The sequence below is a fragment of the Mastigoproctus giganteus genome, chromosome 10 (genome assembly GCF_048544385.1).
Source record: "Mastigoproctus giganteus isolate SK-2022 chromosome 10, ASM4854438v1, whole genome shotgun sequence".
NCBI lineage: Eukaryota > Metazoa > Arthropoda > Arachnida > Uropygi > Thelyphonidae > Mastigoproctus > Mastigoproctus giganteus.
The window spans coordinates 109,986,516-110,006,748 of NC_143584.1; the positions used below are offsets into that span (position 1 = coordinate 109,986,516).

At 41.3% G+C, this 20,233-nt stretch overlaps 1 protein-coding gene across 1 annotated transcript in view; it reads right to left on the reverse strand.

Annotated features, from left to right (window-relative positions):
* The window catches only part of LOC150079219 (neprilysin-1-like), a 514,861-nt gene that overhangs the window by 150,030 nt on the left and 344,598 nt on the right, over nucleotides 1–20,233 (reverse strand). The window lies entirely within an intron of this gene.

The following is a 20,233-nucleotide window of genomic DNA, read 5'->3' on the forward strand; positions in this document are numbered from 1 at the left end:
CTGTTTTCTAACAGATTATAGCCTACAACCTTCTCTAATCTAGGTAATTATTACTATCAAATTTCTACAATTAACTACTTGCACATTCGGGGGTTACTGACATCCGTCTATCCCCTTCCAAAATTCATACTTAGTCATTCACTTATTTAACCAAATATTAACAAGTATCAATCACATCAAAAATTTTATATCTATTCCCTTCCAAAATTTATCTATACAGTATGTATATTGACTTGCCCTGGGTAATGTCCTTCAGTCCATAACATTCACTAACTTATTCATTACAATAAAGTACTACTTATACAATATGTGTTCAATCAAAAGTTCTGATGAATTGGCTATCAAGTGTCTATAATCGATGTGATGGTGAGAGTACTTAAACAAACTAATCACTTACTGACATAACTTGGCAGACTTCACGGTACATCTTTCTCTAAGCGAGTAGGGGATTCTTTCTATCTGGGTCGCATCTCACAATCACTGGGGGCGTTCGACATAAGATGCTGGATTCCTTCCTGGGTACCTTTGTATTTCTTTATGGACGCATTAATTTCATCTGATCAGAATGGCTGTACTCTTTTTGTCCGGCTTCGGATTTCATCAGCTCCAGCGTACTTGCTCTCAGAATATCAGGCAATCTCGTTCCTTCATAATGGAGTTGACTCCTTTTCATCTGCTTTAAGGATCTTGAAAAATTTTCCCTCTTTTCTATGGCACGTGTTCGTCTCTCACTTCGAAACTCAGTCTACTTTTGACTGACTGTCTGACCGACTTCGGCGCTCAACTTCATCCTTCCACTTACTCGACTGCCTCTCTCACTAACTTATTAGATTAACGACTTAACTGTTCACTTAAAGCTTATCTCCCCTCATACTGACTACACATTAAACTTAGCCACTTTTCTCCACCGGCTACTCTATCTAAAAAAACTCATTCCTTTCTTTTCTTCTCCAACTCTCATCTTACTGCCCCACTCACTGACACTGACCCCCTCTCATCTTACTGCCCAACTCACTGACACTGACCCACTCTCATCTTACTGCCCAACTCACTGACACTCTCCCACTCTCATCTTACTGCCCAACTCACTGACACTCTTTTTTTGTCCGTCTCCATCCACAAATTTTTCTTACCAGTCTGTCACGCCTCTCCACAGTGTTCTACCCAATCTCCTCCTTCCTATATTCATTTTTATCCTTTCATTTGTTGGCAGGTCAGCCAGCCTTGTGGCACGTGATTCACAATACCCCTCTCCTTTTTTATTTCCTACCTGTTAACATCCGTTGAGCTCTTTCATGTAGGCCGAATGCATCAAAACAACTCCTTCTGTGTCATCACAGCTTGTCTCAAAAGCACTACAGACAAACCACAAATGTGTCACTGGAGACCATCGCGTCTATTTTTAGAGGCTTGTGTGTGCGTTTAGCCATATGCGTTTCCGGTGCGTGACCCCTCATAAACTTGTTGCGCCGTACCACCTGCTGGGCTTGCTATAGTATTTTCCGTCAGTTTTCTGTTTTTGACGGATGTAAAGCTAATTTTTCTGTTTTTCGTTCTTCCTACCTTTTAAGTTTTACAATCCTTACTGGATAATTCTTGTTTATAGAAACTGACGCTATTAACATTTCTCCCAACGGCAAGAATCCAAAAAGGAAAACTAACTTCAGAAGTCAAAAAAAATATTTTATTTTTGTAAGATTTTCAGATCTTACAATATCATTCACCCCTCTCTGTTAGCTTTTAAGAATCGTTCGCTGTCAGAATCCATCTTCTCAAACCTCGCCCATTGCCGATGCAATTTCACGAAATGCCATTGTCATCTCTCTGGTGATGAAGCGTCTCGGCTCCTCATTTGGTTCATTTTGAGCTTCGTCATCATTTTCTTCTTTCGCTATCGCTGCCTGCAAGTCTTCGTTAGTTAATTCCTTCTCTTCTTCCTCTATTAACTCCTCCATGTCTTTGGCATCAACCTCCAACTGAAGTAGCTCTGTAACCTTTACAATCTTATCTGTTACCTCTTCATATGATTCGTCTTTTTCAAATCCTCCGTAGCCTTTTACGTGCCGTGTGCATACTTTTTTCCATGCGCCATTTAAACGACTTTTAGCTATTTCCGGCCAGGCCTTATTGATGTTTAAGATGGCGTGGTAAATATCGTGAGATTTCCAAGTCTCTTAACGTAAAATTTTTCTCATCGTCTACTGCAGACAATGCTTGAGCAAATATTGTGCATAAATAGTATGCTTTGAAATTCGAAATAACACCCTGGAGGTAGAAATATGACTCTCACGTTCGAAATGAAATCTTGATGAGTAGGATGTCCAGGAGCATTATCTAATAGAAGCAAAATCTTGAAAGGAACGTCGTTGTCTTTACAATATTTTTCATTCTTGGGAATGAAGCAGTATTTAAACCAGTCCTCAAAGAGAGATATTGTTATCCAAGCTCTTTGGTTCGATCGGAAATGCACGGGTACGGTGACTTTATTGATGCCCTTAAATGCACGAGGATTTCCAGAATGGTACACAAGCAGTGATTTTAATATGAATTTCCCGCTAGCCCCGAGCAGGAGCGTGGCCCTATCTTTTGACGCCTTGAAACCTGGCATCGTATTTTCCTCTTTGTCAGTGTATGTTCGACCCGGCATTTTTTTCCAATACAGAGCAGTGTCGTCAACGTTAAAAATTTGCTGCGTTGAATAGCCGCCTTCATGAATAATTTCTTCCAACACATCACAAAATTTTTCTGCAGCTGCAGAATCGGCACTGGCGACTTTAACGTTGTGGAAACCAGCGCGATGCTTGAACCTATTAAACCACCCGTTGCTAACCATGAACTTGGGTTGGGGTTCGCCATACTTATCCTTAATATCTTTATAAATACTTGTTGCTTTTGCTTGAATGGCCTTTGGACTCGGGGGCATTCGCTTTTGTATCTGATTTCCCATCCATATTATTAACAGCTGTTCCATCTTCGATGTAGCACCTGAACGTTGTTTTGCGATCACTGTTGATCTTAAGTGCGTTGATCCTTTAAATAAAATAGTATTCACTGTTGAAGCAGCAGGACCTAATTCCCTTGCAATAGATGACAAACTTTGTCCTGCTTCGTACGTCATTTTCATCATCAATCCTAAATCAATTTTGTTTGGTTTCCTAGCACTGCCAACACTTGGACTTTATGTTGGTCCCTTTCCCTTCACCATTGTAATAAGTAAATAAGAATGAAGATAAGATTCTGAAAATGTATTTGTTTTTTTTATATGATTGAAGATTTCAGTTATGGGGAACTCATTTCACCATAATAGCGTAAAAACACAATTGCAGTTATCCGTATTATCGCAAATGCAATAAGAATGCCTTGAATGGGTTGAGCACGCTGAATTCTGATGGGATCCTTCCACTTGTTCAGATTACGAACCTAAGGGGGCATAAATTCAAATTAAGAAAAGACAGATGTAGAATAGATGTGCGGAAATTTGCCTTTAGCCAGCGGGTGGTTAATTGCTGGAAAAAACTTCCATCTGTCGTTGTGGAAGTTGATAGGTTAAATAAATTTAAAGAGGAGCTGGACAGGCATTTGGAGGGAATGGTGTGGATTTTTTTTTTTTTTTGGCTGATGCTGCATAAGCTCATACACATGCTTTCTTGCATCACATGCCACCACCACCACCACTACTACCCGTTTATAATTAGATGCATTAACAGAAAAGTCAATAAACCAAAAAATGCTAATTGTTTTTACTGTTTTATTGTCGTGACCTCCAGAAACGTGCCTTAGAATAATATCACAAAGGCATTCAAAATTGATTCTTTTTTAACGGGAATATATGATAACGAAGAAAGGGTAGTGCAATTTCCATTATAAATATGACCTTTTAGAGAGATAAATAGCTTAGTAATATAGCGAAATTTTCAATTTCCAAGGACGTGGAACGAATTAAAAACAAAACAGTGTTGTTGGGTTCACATTACGATATTTTCACGATACCTCTATTTATTCCTACGGGATGCAAAATATGTTTTCCCCGATTTTTTTAAGTTTGCACCTTCCGGCAAAAACTTACGTAAAGTCGAATTTCCGTAAGTCGGGGAGTCCCTGTACTTAGAAAAATAGTCTTAAACCTTCAATAAATTAAAATTTATAGAATAGATACTTTTATAAAAGTATACCAGTTTGGCAAGAATTGGATTTAATAAACTAAAGCCGATGTCATCCTACCTCTTTCTAGGACGGTACACATACACCGATGAGCCAAAACTTTATGACCACCTACCTAATATGATGTTGGTCCTCCACGTGCAGCCAAAAAAGCTTGTACCCGGCGAGGCATGGACGCTACAAGATTTCTAAATGTGTCTTGTGTTATCTGGTACCAACACGTAACCAGCAGATCCTGTAACTCTTTGGTTGAGACGCTGCAGATCGGAGTTGCCGTTCCAACACAAACCACAGATGCTCGATAGGATTGATGTCTGGGGAATTTGGAGGCCAGGGCAATACCTGAAGTCTTCCTCATGTTCCTCGAACAATCCGGACGGTGTGGCATGACGCATTATCCTCCTGAAAGACGGCGCCGCCAGAGGGAAAGACATAACAAACACAGATCGTCCCACTATAGGGGAAATCAGCTGCGCCAGAAATTTTGACAAAGCATAAGTAGGGCTACCAATAAAAGAAACAATGGGTCGTAGCGGGACCCCCACTTTATGCGTTTTTGGTAACCCATAAAATCTGGGCAGCTGACACCCCGATGCATGCATAGACCAATATCTCTCTTTAGAAATCTTTCCCGTTTTTAACCAGAGCTGTAAAATCCTGTTAACACGTTGTTCTAACCGGGCTAATGGATTTCATCGGGTGATCTTATATATACCACTATCTTGTAACAGATCTAAAACAGTTTTGTGATAATAATCCCTACTTAATACCACTGTCGATCTACCCTTATCTGCCGGTAAAACAACGATACTATCATCCTGCTTGAGTTCCTTTAACGCTCTCTTCTGGTTACTGGTAAGATTAGAATTGACCTTCTTTGCCTGACACAAAATGGTTTTAACCCGGATTTGGTTAGAAATAGGCTCCGGTAATTTGTTAATTGCCCTCTCAATACCCATAGTTGTCTCAGTAATCGGAAGTTTAGAGGGTGACAGGGGAAACTTAGGTCCTAAAGCCAATATCTCTTGTTGTTGTTGTTATTTGGTTTTTTTGGAGCATTAGCAACTAAGGCCATATTGCTCCGGGGATATGCGGTGGTCATTTCCTGACCTGACCTTTCCATATCATCCTCCTTTAGTGGTCACGGGCTCGAACCCCGGTCTGATCAAGAAGCGTGTACTACGCACTGCTGCTCCTGCCCACCTGGCTACGGAGGCGCCTCTCTTCTTGTTCTTTAGTTAGTAATTTATCACTTAAATTCTGAATAAAATTAGAATTATTATCCCTATGCATAAATACCCATTCTTCTAGCAGCACATTAAACTTACTAATATGTCTCTGCTTATATAAATGCGCAATCCTACAAATCTTATCTTGAACTAACCTCCTAACACATGCTAAATGTAAAGGGGCTAATGTACTACTAATAATACCTAAAGATACACCAATCAATCTCCTATTGCATCTCAAAGATCTGGTTAAAAACGGGAAAGATTTCTAAAGAGAGATATTGGTCTATGCATGCATCGGGGTGTCAGTTGCCCAGATTTTATGGGCTACCAAAAACGCATAAAGTGTGGGGTCCCGCTACGACCCATTGTTTCTTTTATTGGTAGCCCTACTTATGCTTTGTCAAAATTTCTGGCGCAGCTGATTTCCTCTATAATGGGACGATCTGTGTTTGTTATCAAAGATAGTGTGGAATTTGTGAGCTTTGTAAAGAACCAAAATGTAGAAGAGAATGAGGTAATGATGTCGTTAGATGTAATATCATTATTTACTTGTATCCTCATAGTACATGGGGTGGAATGTGTAAAGTTAGCCCTGCAGAAAGATGATACCTTAAGTGCCTGATCTCATTTAAGTTTGGAGGGTATATGTTGTGGCAGAGAGTTATGCCTCTCCAGTACCACCTTAGTATTTCAAGGAGTAATGTACAAGCAGGTTCACGGCACAGCTATGGGTTCTCCGATTAGCGCAATGGAAGAATTAGAGAATAGGATTTTTGCAAACTCGGAGTTCCCTATGCGTAGGTGGAAAAGATACGTGGATGACACACGTTCACTATGGTACAGAAGGGGAGAGAGGAGGATGTTGTTAGTTTTCTCAATGGTTTCTCTCCTTTCATGCAGTTTACCTCAGAGGTAGAAGTGAATGGTACCCTCCCATTCCTGGATGTAATGGTGTACAAAGTAAAGTGTAAAGTGTATTTAGTGTCTAACGGCACCAGGGGTTTCCCCCATCTCCGTGTTGCTTTCATTGTGGGTGTACCAGTTCACTGGGAAGGCCAGAGATTTAAAAGTGTACGGATATTGTACATGTGTAGTGTTGTGTTCTGTTGTTCATCTGGCCGTTTAGCCGCTGGACCCCTACTAAGGCCTAACGTTGCCCACACTTGGCCCCGTGGAGGCAGACCAGGTACAACAGTATTTTTAGATAAGTACTCTGCTCTGGCAGGTCCTGCCATCTAATTTCCTGAGATTTCAGTGGCTAGGACCTATATATATATATATATATATATATATATATATATATATATATATAAGGTAGAGGGATAAACGCTTGAATCTAATTAGGCCGAAAGAGGTTGCAAGTGTGTCGAGTTTGGCATTTAAAATTTTACGTTGTGTGGGGCATTCGCTTTTCGCTGGCGATATAGGTATAGTAGGGGGGAGAGATGGAAGGCTGGGGGGAAAAAGACAGAAATATGGGGTCAATAGGGAAAGCGACCCCAGGTATATCAATGGGGCATGCCCTTGCCCCACCAGAGGGAAAAGAGGGGGTAGTGGGGTGGGGAGGGGGCAGAAAAACCTTCTCCTCACCCCACAAGGGATAGGGAGAGAAAGTGGGCTGGGCAAGGGAGCCCCGCCCAGTTCACCATAGCGGCAATTTGCAGTGCCCTCCAGCAATTGCAGTCTGATGATGACTCGTTGGTGGGGCTTGGTCCTTTTCTAGGTGTGTGGGTTCATCCTGGGAGCGACGACATCCTGGCTGGAGCCACTCCCATTGGTTCCTAGGTCGATGCTGTTTCATTTATTCTGCTGCATATTACGCCGTTTATCCTTAGTATTTTGCTATCCTTTCCTCTGTGTTGATGTTTTATCAGTTTGCCTTTATTTATTATTTGTGGTCATCTATTCGTTGTGGATGGCTATTTCTGTTCGTCGTCTATTGAAGACGTCAAGTGCAAATCGGCTGAGGGCTTTGTATTCATCTTCTGAATCCTGTAGATGGTACTCTTGATTTTTCGGCAAATATTGAATCTCAGTTATAAGTCTACTTCTGTGTTCTTTGTAGCATTCACAGGCGTGCATAATAAGCTGCCAGGTTTCAGGTTCTCAACAGGTGCATGTGGACTCTTCTATTATACCTAGTGCGTTCAGTAATGGTGTACAGAGAAGGCTCCAGGCTTAGAACTACAGTCTTTAGGAAACCAATGTGTAGGAGCCAGTACATCCATTACAGGTCAGTGCAACCTGCACAGCATAAAAATAGCGTTGCCAGGGCACTTTTGGGTAGGTTAGGACACATTGTAGTACCTCTGAGGAGAGAGAGAAGAAACTGAGCAAGTCAGGACGGACCTTATAAAATGCGATTACCAGCAGAGTGTCATTGATAAATATAGTAGAGACGTGCAATCTAATCATGAAACAACACCGTCCGTTCCAGTCACCACAGTTTATATTCCGTACTATCCGGACTTATCAGATCGTATTGCAAGGATGCTTCATTGTCTTTCAGGCACGCTGTGTGCAACTTCCGGGTCGGAGGTTGCACACGGTCACAGGTCAAAGACCCCATTGCTAGGGTCTTTGACCTGTGACACCCCATTGTAGTGGGGTTATATATGAGATCAGATGCCCGGATTGTGGGGAGTGTTATGTGGGGGAGACAGGACAGCGACTAAAAGACTGTCTGGGGGAACACATGAGAGCCATACAGAATAAAGTATGGCTCTCTAATAAAGGCCCGAAACCAGAGTTCAATAAGTCCACGATTGCTGAGCATTATTGGGAAAAACAGCACCAAGTCTCCCCCGAGAATGCTGTCGTTCTGGGACCGGGTGCACAGGTTCTGGGACCGTAAGTGGTTGGAGAGTTTGTGGATTGGCTCGTCCGAAAACAGTAGCATGAATAGGGATAGGGGTGTTCGGCTCCACCCCATCTTGGAAGCTGTAGTCCTTGCAAGAGATGAGCACTTCACGTTTCCACATTCTCGAGCCACTTCCGGTTCTGGCGCACGTGAAATTAATACTGAACATGCGCCTGGTCAGCCACAGGTGCCGTGAACCTGGTACTAAAGGATGTGTTGCCCAAGTAGCATTATTGTTGAGAAAGGAGGTGGATGCCCCCGAAAGCTACAATCATTATTTTATCGCTTTTAATTTTCGTATTTTTTTGTATTTTAACTTTTTCGTAATAAATTATTTTATTTTATTTTATAGTAAATCAGTTTTGTAAATGTTATTTTACAGTATCCACTGTATCGCTTGGTACATTTTATCATATTTATATTTTATATTTTTACAGTATTAAACTATTTTAATCAAAACGGTTGGTGTATTTATTTAAATTTGTGATATGGACTATTCTCCCAACTTCAGAGGCCTTTTTGAGGATATTTTCAACTAAGTCCATTCCAGGACATTTTGACAGATTGATTTTAGAAATTACAAGTGCAAGTTCATCTAGACTAAATAGTGCCTTGTCATTTGATCCCTTGTAAGATCCATTATCGAACCTTATCTGAGCTTGTTCTGTTGTGTCTTTCTCTGAGTGATTATCAGGGAAAAGACTCTCTATAATAGCTTCAACCGTGGAGAGCCAATCAGTAATCAGACTTCCATTAGGGTAAACAGAACTATATATCTCAGGAGTTACAAGTTTGTCACGACAAATTTTACATATTAATCCCCATGGATCAGAATTACCTGTATGGGACACTAGTTTCTGCATTGAGGATTGAGGATCTTTTGGCTGCCACAATAGGTTTGAAATATTCCTTATGCAATTGACAGTAGACTTCTTTTAGTCATCTAACATCTGTTTCTGTTAAGTATTTGTGCCTCTGGAAATTTTTCTTTGCAGCATCTATAACCCGTCTTCTCAAAACAGATAACTGGGGATTCCACCATGGGGTGGAGCCAGCTCTCCTAAATTTCCCTTTAGTGGATTGAGTCAAAGCTCTATCAAGAGTTTTCCCCAAAGTAAGCATATTCTATTGCAGATAAACTTTCAATTATGCAATTTTATCATCTAAAAATTCTTGTTGCAAAACTTGCTTAAATTTGGTCCATTCGTGGTTCTGATAGAGAAGCGGTTTAAATCCTGAAGGTGACCCGAAGAACCTCCACCCTACCATTTTAATACTGAATCAAAAGTGTGATCGCTATTACATACATCCGGGCAGACCATCAAGTTTTCTAGATGTTGCAACAAGCATGGAAAGGAACGGGTAATGTCTGTGTTAGATTGTCCGTGAACGTTCCAAAAGGTTGTTGGCATGTTGGAAAGATTATGCGCATTCCAAATGGTTAGTCAATATAAATTCTTCAAACACAACCTCTAGCATCGTTACGCTAAACCAAAGTTGAGATTTTGCATTAGAGTCAGTTGAAACCAATATATTTTCACTATGAAAAGTGCTTAAATTTCTTCCAAAAGATGCATTGGTACCTCAATATTATCATTTGGAGTACAATATAAATAAACCATGTAGAAGTCTAAAAATTGGGTAGAAATATGGATGCAGGTAGAAAAGGATGTACAAAAACGAAATATGACTGTAACAGTTAGAGCTCCATTAAATAAAACAATGGCAGTTTTTGGCTGCTTGGATTCACAGGAAACGACTCTAACTACTAACAGTTATTCAACAACGTGATATTTAGGTAAGGTGTATTTAGTGTCAGACGGCACCAGGGGTTACCCTCATCTCCATGTAGTTTTCATTGTGGGTGTACCAGTTCGGCGGAAATAACAAAGATTCAAGTGTATGAATATTGTGTAGTGTAATGTACCGTTGTTCATCTGGTCGTTTAGCCGCTGGACCCCTGCTGAGGCCCAGTGGTGCCCCACCTTCGTCCTGTAGAGGCAGACGAGGAACCCAGTAGTTTGTTTCACTCTGGCAGGTCCTGCCACCTAATTTCCTGAGATTTCAGTGGCTAGGAACTTAAAAAATACAAAAAAAAGTGCGCGCTTTTTTATATGCATGTATGTACAGATAGATCCGTAGCCAGGTGGGCAGGAGCAGCAGTGCGTAGCACACACTTCTTGATTAGACCGGGGTTCGAGCCAGTGTCCACCAAATACGGAGGATGTGGAAAGGTCAGGGAATGACCACCGCATATCTCCGGAGCAATATGGCCTTAGTTGCTAATGCTCCTTAAAAAAACCAAATAAAATAAATAATAGACAGATCCATATACATGCGATACATATATCCATCATTGTCCGTTTTGATGATCGTTACGTGAGGGGGATACTGCTTGCATAATAAAGGCCCGAAAATATGGGCGAACGGTAATTTGGACATAAGTTTTTGTGTGTGGGGAATTTACTGGCATAAAGATAGTTGGGGGTGGTTAAGGTAGAAATATGGGGATGATAGTGTAGGCTACCCCAGACGTCAGTGAGGCAGGCCCACTCCTCACCAGGAGAAAGTAGGGGACTCCGGAGGGGGGATCCTATCCCACCTGTGCAGGGAGAGGGGTGGTAAGGCACCAGGCAAGGGAGCCCGTTGTGATCGCCAACAGGCACTGCAGGAAAACTATACATAGACCCTGCCGGTGGTGTCCAATCTGGTGTCGTCCGAGTTGTCATCCGTGGGACCGGGATCCCGTGTTGAGTCCTTTACCTTAGTGTGGTTTATTTCCTAAGCCTTCCAGTTCTCAGGAATGTGTCTTGTTCACATAAACCCAGCTGGTGGGGTGTCTAAGTTTGGTGGTCATCTCCATTTGTCATTCATGGGACATGTGTGCCATCCATGTTAGTTTACTTTGGTATAGTTTGTTTCCTGACTTTTCTGATTCTTGGGGGTGAGTCATTTCTGCTGTCCCAGTCCAAACAAGCTGAAGAATAAATGTTCTTTGGTTATAGTGTTAGTGTTAGGTTATAGTTGTGTGCTGTGGCGATTTGGTTTCTCCTCCTCGCCAACAGTGCCTGCACATAATCCGAGAAGGCTTGATACCCCTCCTTCGTGTCTAGGTAGTGCTGTTCTTGTCCCTGTGGTAAGTAGGGGATCCTGGTGAATAAAACACCACATAGGTCTTCATTGAGCCGGCAGTCATACATGAGGTGCTGCCAGCTCTCCAGCCCCCTGCAAGTGCAAGTTGGATCATCCCGGATCCCAAGTAGAGACAGTTTGGCATTAATCGCTCCGTGTCCAGTTAAGAGGTAAGTTACCTGTAGACTGGGGAGAACCAGTTTGGTGGGATTGGGTAGTTTTGTTCAATATTGAGTAGAAAGTTCTTTGTGATGTCTCCCTTTTGAGCGGTGTTCCACCTTTCCTGCCATGCCTCCTGCAGGTGAGTTTGTATATTCCTCTTTTCAACATTTTTGTTGCTGGTTAGGTCAATAGTGAACCCCAGAAAAGTCTGTGGGGTACCTTTGTCTAGGTAGTACAGTAGGCCGCGACGTATTTCTAAGTTCAACGGAAGAGTGCCAGCGGGCACCAGCAGAGCATGGGTGCTCACCGTGCGGCAGACGCAGGAGATGGTTAGGAGGATGGATCTGTGAATTCAGTCTGTGATACATCTGTTTACTGCTGTTGTAGTTTTTTGATTGGAGTGAAGATAGTTTTGAAGAACAGTTTGAGGACTCGCTTTTTAAAGCACCATTCTTTATGCATGAGAATGGTGCTTTAAATGGCAATCATCGCTGTGTAGCGTCTTATTTTTTCACGGAGATATTTCAGATGGTCCTGAAATGACAGCTTTTGGTCCAGTATCACGCATAGGTATTTCAGTTTCTTAGAGAATTTGATTATTTCCTGCCCAATTTTTATTTGCGGAGGCTGCCTAAGATCAAGGCATCTCTTTAGTAGGATGGAGTTTGGTGTTGTGGGAGATGTTTTGAGTTGGCTTCAGTTTGCCCATTCTTGTAGAGTGGTCAGGGCCCCCATTTGCGAGGACCTATAACGCGGCTCTTGAGTTTGCCTGAGATTGTACTTCATTGAGATCGATGTTAAGAAAGGTTTCCAAGACAATATTCCACAGTAGTGGGCCAAGGACCAAAACCTGAGGGCAGCCACGATGGATGAGCCTGGAGAGTGTGCCATAGGGGGCGGTGACTTTGATAGGTCTGTTGGTTAGATAACGTTTGATGGTGTTGTAGAGGTTTTCCAGCATGTTGGTTTCGCGCAGCCTTGCCAGGATGCTTGGCCACCGAAGTGAGTTGAACGCCCCAGCAAAGTCCACTGCTATCACTAGGAAGTATTTTGTATTACATCTGTTGACCTTGATCAGGAGATGAGTTAGGGTGTCCAGGGCGGAGGTGCCCTGCCTGAAGCCGAACTGGTTTGCTGCGGCCAGGCCAGCCTCATCATAGTAACGTTGGATCCGTGTGTAGAGTAGTCGTTCAAATAGCTTACTGATAACTATCAAAAGTGCAATGGGCCGCTAGGAGTCCGGAAGGTGTAGTGGCCTTGATATTTAGGTAGGTGGTAGACGTCAGAGTGCCTGGCACATGGATGACTGGACCCAGGGTATCCCAGCAGAACATCGCCCAAAACATGACAAAGGCCACCGGGTTGTTTTTGTCCCACGGCGCATTCAGGCGCCATCACTTCCCCAGGTAACCGACGCACACTTACCCGGTCGATCACATGGTGCAACAGGAAACATGATTCATCAGACCAGACGATCTTCTTCCTATCACTCAAAGTCCAGTTTCAATGCTTGCGTGCCCATGTAGGTGCTGTCGCCGGTGAACCGTGGTTAGTATGGGCACTCGGAGCAGCCTCTGGCTATGCAGCCCCATTTTCAGCAGGGTTCGATGTACCGTGTGTTGTGACACATTACTCCTATCACCAGCATTCCAATTACTGGTGAGTTGCACCACAGTCGCCCTTCTGTTGCCTAGTACCATCCGGGAGAGCCTTTGCCCACCTGGAGCATCGATGGGACATTGATATTTATTACTTAAAGCAGTCTCAGTCAACCAATGGCAACACCGCTGTCAGTTACACATGATTTAGCAGTACCCTTATATACTCCCTCTCCTGTTTGCCCAAGTACAGGAAGGGACAAAACTTGCCATGACCAAAAAAGATTGATATGAACAAATTGAAAAATAATAAAACTACATAAAAAAATAAAATATACATATAATTAAACTTCAGACAAAGTCCAAACTTCATTGGAAAGATCTGCATCTGTTTAGTCTGTTGAAAAGCCAGCAGCGCTAGGAGCTGCCGAGAACAGAAATGCCAGCAAAATTGGGTTGCAGTGGATATAGCAGACTCAAGCCTCCCCGATTTCACCGAATTCCTGGTAATTCGGCATACACCATACCGCATTACAAATCCAAAGCTTCCAGATGCAGAAGAGTCTCCTGACTAAGAAATATTGCAGTTGCAAAGGCTTGGAAAGCCAAGAAGTTCTAATGTTTATCAACTAGAATTGTCTCACAGCCTTCTGCCATAAGATTGAGATTACTAACCCGAGATAACAATTCAATTCGTAGATCGCAGTACTCCTCTCAATTGTGCATAATATGTTCCCATGATTCTCTTTTGCCACAGTGGCAACTGGATCTTTCATTAATTCCTAAATCATGCAACTTTGCATTAATCGAACCCTGCCCAGTTAATAAAAACATAGCTTGTAAGTTTGGGGCAAACCACTTGAATTTTTTCGAGGCTGCATTTCTTAAATCTGGGAAAAAAATTTGTGTAATCTGCTGTTCATCACAAACACTCCAATGCTCTTGCCAGACTTTTACCAAAGCATCCCAGATTCTTGTCCTTTCCTTCCTGGGATCTGCCAAAATGTCCACCTGTATATTCAGAAAAGAACAGGGAATGCCACGGCAGAGAAGTAAGCCAGTGCACAATACAATAAAAGCAGATCAATAGGCAATTTTCCAGTCACAATCTGCAAAGCTGGGGTCGACACAGTTATGCATGCCATGCACATCCTAAGGAGCATTACTCTTTGAATGGAACTGAGCTTTCTAGTAAATACTTTTCCACTTACACGTTCAAACCAAATTGGTGCACCATACGTTACCATGGGGATAAATACACATTCATATAACAAGTTCAGCGCCTTACCTTTTATTCCCCAGCCAACTCTAGTGATTCGAGTAATCATCCTAATAAATTTCCTCACCTTTTCTGATAGATAAGTAACATGTGGGTTGAAAATCAAAGATCCGTCAAACATAATGCCTAGATATTTTAATTGCCTTCCCGATTTTAGGCTCAACCCATTCATTCTAACAACCCGGGGTCTTCTACTCGAAAATTGATTCTTGAAGACCATTGTCCTTGTTTTGGTTCCTGATACGGTCAGTTTATGTAACCTACACCAGTTATTAAGTTCAAACAACCCTGCTGTGACCTGGTTTCTAGTTGCATATGTGTATTTCCTTCAATAAGAAACACAAGATCATTGGCATATGCCACCATCTGTGTATGCTCGAAGTCCCTACGCAACCAGTCCTCCAAAACTAGGTTCCACATTAGTGGTCCAAAAACCGATCCTTGTGGGCATCCCCTGGTCACCTTTCGTACCATAGAATCAACCGTAAGTCACTGTACGGTGCATGTAGTAGTCCTTTTCCACCCTAAACATCTTAGTTGAACAGCCTGCAAGTCAACATCATAAGAACGCTGCTCCATTGAATGGAGTCAAAAGCTCCCTCAAGTCAATAAAGATTCCAAGGACATACTGTTCGAGCCTAATATTTAGTGTCGCAATTCCTGAAGCGCATCTTCTGTTCCACGACCTGGAGTAAAACCATATTGTCTGCCAGACCGGCTTAAGTTTTATTCAGCGTAGTCAATAATCCGTCTCGCCAGCATCCTTTCAAACACCTTTCCTAATCCAGGGAGGAGGGCAACAGGATGATAAGGTCGTGGCTCATTCTTTGGCCTAGATGGTCCCTTCAGTATCAGCTTTAATAGGGCATCCTTCCATGGTGATGGAAAGGTCCCATCACACAGGCAGCTATTAAAAACTTCAAGAAGGATCCCTGATATCAGTCGATATCAGGAATCCTTCATTAATGACCTCTCCTTCAATGAGGTCCATCCCTGGGCATTTATTGTTCCTTATGCGTTGTACTGCATCACAGAGTTCAATCAGGCTAAAGGGATCCTTGTCATGTACCCCAGAGTAAGCATGATTAAGCCTTTTCATCAACATCTGTTCCTCATCGTCTTGCTCAGAGATGGTATCTCCAATCAGATGATCCAAAATCGCAGACACACTTTCTCTCCAACTCGTACTTTCCTGGTCAATGCCTCCGATAGAGTATGCTGTATCTCCATTATATATTTTAGTCTTGCCAGTACATAGCTTATATACAAGTCCCCATTTGTTCTCATTGCCCTCTGTTCTAACCAACGTTCTCTAGGCAGTTAATTTTAATTTAGATATAATATGCACGTATGCACTCTGTATCCTCTGATACTCTACTTTAAGTACATATACTTCCTCCTTCCCATTCTTACGCTTACTTCTTTGGTACCTTTTCCGGGCTTTATGAACCTGCTTCCGCAGTTGGCTTAACTCACCAGACCATTTAACTGGAATCCTATTACAGTTCTTTTGCTTCAATGATGTGCTGGAAGCCTCAGACAGAGAGCGCTGAAGTAACTCCACTGCATTCTCTCCAGACATCTGATAGAATGCCCAAATACACAGATTCCCAAGCCGGACATGAATATATTCGTCAAACCGATTCCACTTTGCATTTTCGATAGCAAATCGTCGTAACTCTTCCTGAGACGGAGCTAGTTTTGTTATGACCCTGACAAAATACAATGGCCCAATGATCAGAGCAGACCCAGTCTGCTCTTAATCGCCCATCGTCCACGATACCAGCTGCCCTTACGTTACATATTGTCAAGTCAATATTTGATTCTCCATTAACAGTGAAGAAAGTACTATCTGAACTTGGTAGATTTCGTATAAACAATCCACAATAAGGCAAGAATTCATCTAGTTGACGACCACGATCACTTGTAATTCTATCAAACCACGATGCTAATCTTGCATTAGAATCCATCGCAAATATTACTGAATTACTACCCAAGCGATTTTGAACCAGTTCCATGTATCTGATGTAGAAATTAATCCGTTGAGTGTTGAAAATACATACAACATAGATAGAATGATGCAAGATCTGACTCTACCCCTATGCACACCATCTGTGAAGAGCACAACGAATTTATAACAGTAATAACTGTGTCCTTATTAAGCACTGCATTGCAGCTCTTAAGTCTGGTTCATCTGCACAGAGTACACGTGCTGAAAGGGGATATCCTGTAGGCCGACCTTTCACTGTGGTTCCTGTATGCCAGCTATATCAATATTCTCTCTGCTGCACACCAGTCTAACTTTATCAGCCACCGATTTTGATCTCTGAGCATTAATCTGTAGTATACGTAGGTTATCATTCGATTTTGCATTTTACTGATTAAGAATTAAGTGATTATCAATATCTGCCATTAACGTTATCAAATTGTCGTGCTCTTTCTTTGACCAACTTTGATTTACTCCTTACAGAATGATTGCAGCTCGATTTTTTGCCTTACAATTGGAACAGATCGTTGGTTCTCGCTGATGAGTACGGAATGTGTAGAAGTATCCTATACCTGCACAGTGACTGCAGACAGGGTCTGTGCGATAACATGTTCTGGTTGTATGACCAAATCCCTGACAATTGTAGCACAAAGTAACTAAATGAAAGTCATTGAACTTATATGACATGAAGCCAGTGAAAATCCTACTATGCAGTAACAAATGACTTCTAATACGCCTTGATACCTGGAGGACCCAAATATTTCCTGTTTTTGCTTTATTAATACTACAAAAACGGACAAATATCTCCATCTTCACTTCCTCCCTAGAGACGTTCATATTTAGTAAATTTTTTTTGTATAAGTCTTCTAACAGGTCTTTCTTGTTGATCGTTTTTTCCACATAATACAATATTATTTTTCGCCCTGGCTCTTTTGGAGTCGAGAGAATCATGCCTAATCGTTTAATGCTCTCGCATTCCTTTACCTCTTGTAGCTCCTTTCCTGTTTGCATCTCCAATACCACACCATTATCCTTAATCTTCCGAAGCCTCCTTATCCTAATTTTCTTTAAGCTGCTTTTAAGCCCTTTAGTTACTGCTAAACGCACCTCATCACTATTTTTCGATCTTGATCCCTCAGCTGCTTTCACTATCAGAACATGTCCTCGATGGGACAACACCTCGCCGGCAGTTCGTGGGTTTTCCCTCCTCGGACCACTTCGATAGGTGCTAATCACGGCTGACCGTGAGCATCCCACCAGCCTTGCCGTTTCGGATATGCTCTGACCCAGTCGTCTGGCCATTACAATTTGGCCTTTGTCAAACTAGCTTAAATCCGCTGCCTTTCCCATCTGAAGAACAAGAGTAACACTTATTAACGGAGCTCAGCATCAGGTGTTTTTTTTATACCGTGTCCCGACCAGCGCACTCGCCATAGTTCACCTGAAGTTAATTCGATTTGCATAACGACTCGTTGCTCATAATGTTTTGGCTCATTAGTGTACAAGGTTGGGGGGGGGTATGAATTTAAATTGGAGGATGATTGAAGAATAGATGTTCGGAAATTTTATTTCTACCTGAAAGTAATTGATTGTTTGAAAAAATTTCCACCTGGAGTTGTGGAAAGCGGGTATTTTGAAGTGGGGAAATTACCATAACGATTTATGGTTATTTCGTTTGGTCTGCAAAATTATGCATGGAAGCAAGCTTATACAGCATCAGCTGTATAAGCGAGCTTCCATGCATAATTTTGCCTGTACCAATATTAATACCATGCTATCCCCATCCTAGACAGACTAACTCGGAAGCACTTTTATCGACTTTTTCCCTCCGAGCCTTGCTCGCATCGTTTGGAAGAATAGTGTTTGTAACTACCGTGCTAACTGCGAAGACTTTCAAGCCCAGTCAAGTAATTCAATATAATCTGTCTTTGGTTCACATCCATTTAAATTTATATCAGTATTGTCTGTTCTTGGTTCACAGTTGTGTTTTCAGTAGTCATAAATATTTTATTTTTCCTGTTCAGTTCAAGATCTGAGTAAGTGTGAACAGAAATTTGATAATAATAAATCAGTAGCTATTGTAAATTAGTTATTGTTTTTAAGTTGGTTTGGTAAAAGTGGGCTGGAGCATTCTGTTGAACTAGCGCATGCACATTGTTAGAAGAAACAGGAGCAGTTAATTTAATTTTCGATTGCGAAAATTAAATTTTTTTTTTTTTTGTTTTTTTTTAGAAAGGAAAGTCTTATGTTAATAATAATAGCACTGCTGTTTGGCAACGAAAATAAGATTAAATATATTTTTCTTAAAAGTTTAACCAACACTTAATAAACACCAGTTTTTATGGGTGTTGATGTTCATATTCCACGATTACTTACGAATGTTATGGAACTTATAATCGGTAATGACAATTTTAAGGTTTTGGAGACATTTTCTGAATTTTATGTCTTTGCAGGTACCACAGTGGGTATATTTACCGTCCACTCCACACCTGTTGGAAAATCTCCGGGTTCGAATCCCGTCAATGATGCGAGGAATTTTTATGGTTTTTGACCCCCACAATATGGCACAATTAATCACTATCAGGCGAGGGTTGCATTGTGTTTTGACCGAAAACTCGAGTTTTTCGCCCAGCAAACATGCAAACTGACCACAGAATACACACAATTTACAGACGCAATATACTCTCGCCTGATGCTTAGTTACTTTTGCGTTTAACACGTACGCACAGAAGTTTAATTGGATCTCATTAAAGTTAATCTTAAGAAGTAAACTGATCAATCGAAACGGCATTCCTCAATTTAAGTAATGGATAATATAACTCAAGAAATTCGCTATATTAAATCAATTTTCTATTTATTGTTAAATCTCCGGCCCAATTAAGGTCAGAGCAGTTTATAGGGTAAAGGCTACCAGAATATTAAAGTATTTATGGTATCCAGGGCCGCCGCAAGTGTGTAGGCGTCGGCTGCAGTTCAGGAAGGTGGCAATTTTTTTTTTTTTTTTTTTTTTTTTTTTAACATTGCTTTCTGATTGGTAAACATTTATCAATATTCAATATTTAGGGCGGCAAATTTTTATTTCTCCTGCTAGCGGCACATAGGGTCGCAGCGCTACTGATGGTATCGTGTGGATTCGAACACGCTACGTTAGTAACTTTGTAGTGGCACTTGACCACTAGTTTATGGGAGTGAAGAAACATACATCCCTGGGGTCGGGCGAATATAAGCGGTGATAACATTTTAGCTAATTCAAAAATAAACATAATGTGTATAAGAATTGCAAGAGGGGATTGGCAATGCGTAAAATGCGATCATGGAATGTGAATAAGTTTTTGTCACCGGTATTTATGTTATTTGTATAAATTACAGTAATAAAGTTAGCTGTCCTTTCATTTATCTATACTTGTTTTTCTTTGTATAATTTTCACTCTTCAGTGTCATGAAAATTACCTTCCAATTTTTTACCCCGTGCTTTTCGGAACTAGGATAAAATTTTGTCTGTAAATAACGATACTTGCACAATTTTATTTAGGATTAACGCCTTTCCTTTTAATTTCATGGGTTGTGTGCGAGTATAAGCGAAACTGTTGTTAAGAACTCTCATTTTGATTTCAAAGTTGCTTTATGAATAATTCAAACTGTTATGTGAAAATATTTTTTTCTCGGATACTGCCCTTAAATGTATGATAAGTGCCACGATAAATATTGTATAATCATGTTGAAATGATTATATCTCACTATAATAAAGTAAATTCTGCCTACGAAATCTCATGAGAGGTGAAATGCCAGTTTATAACTTAGAAAAGAAAATTGGATTTAGGC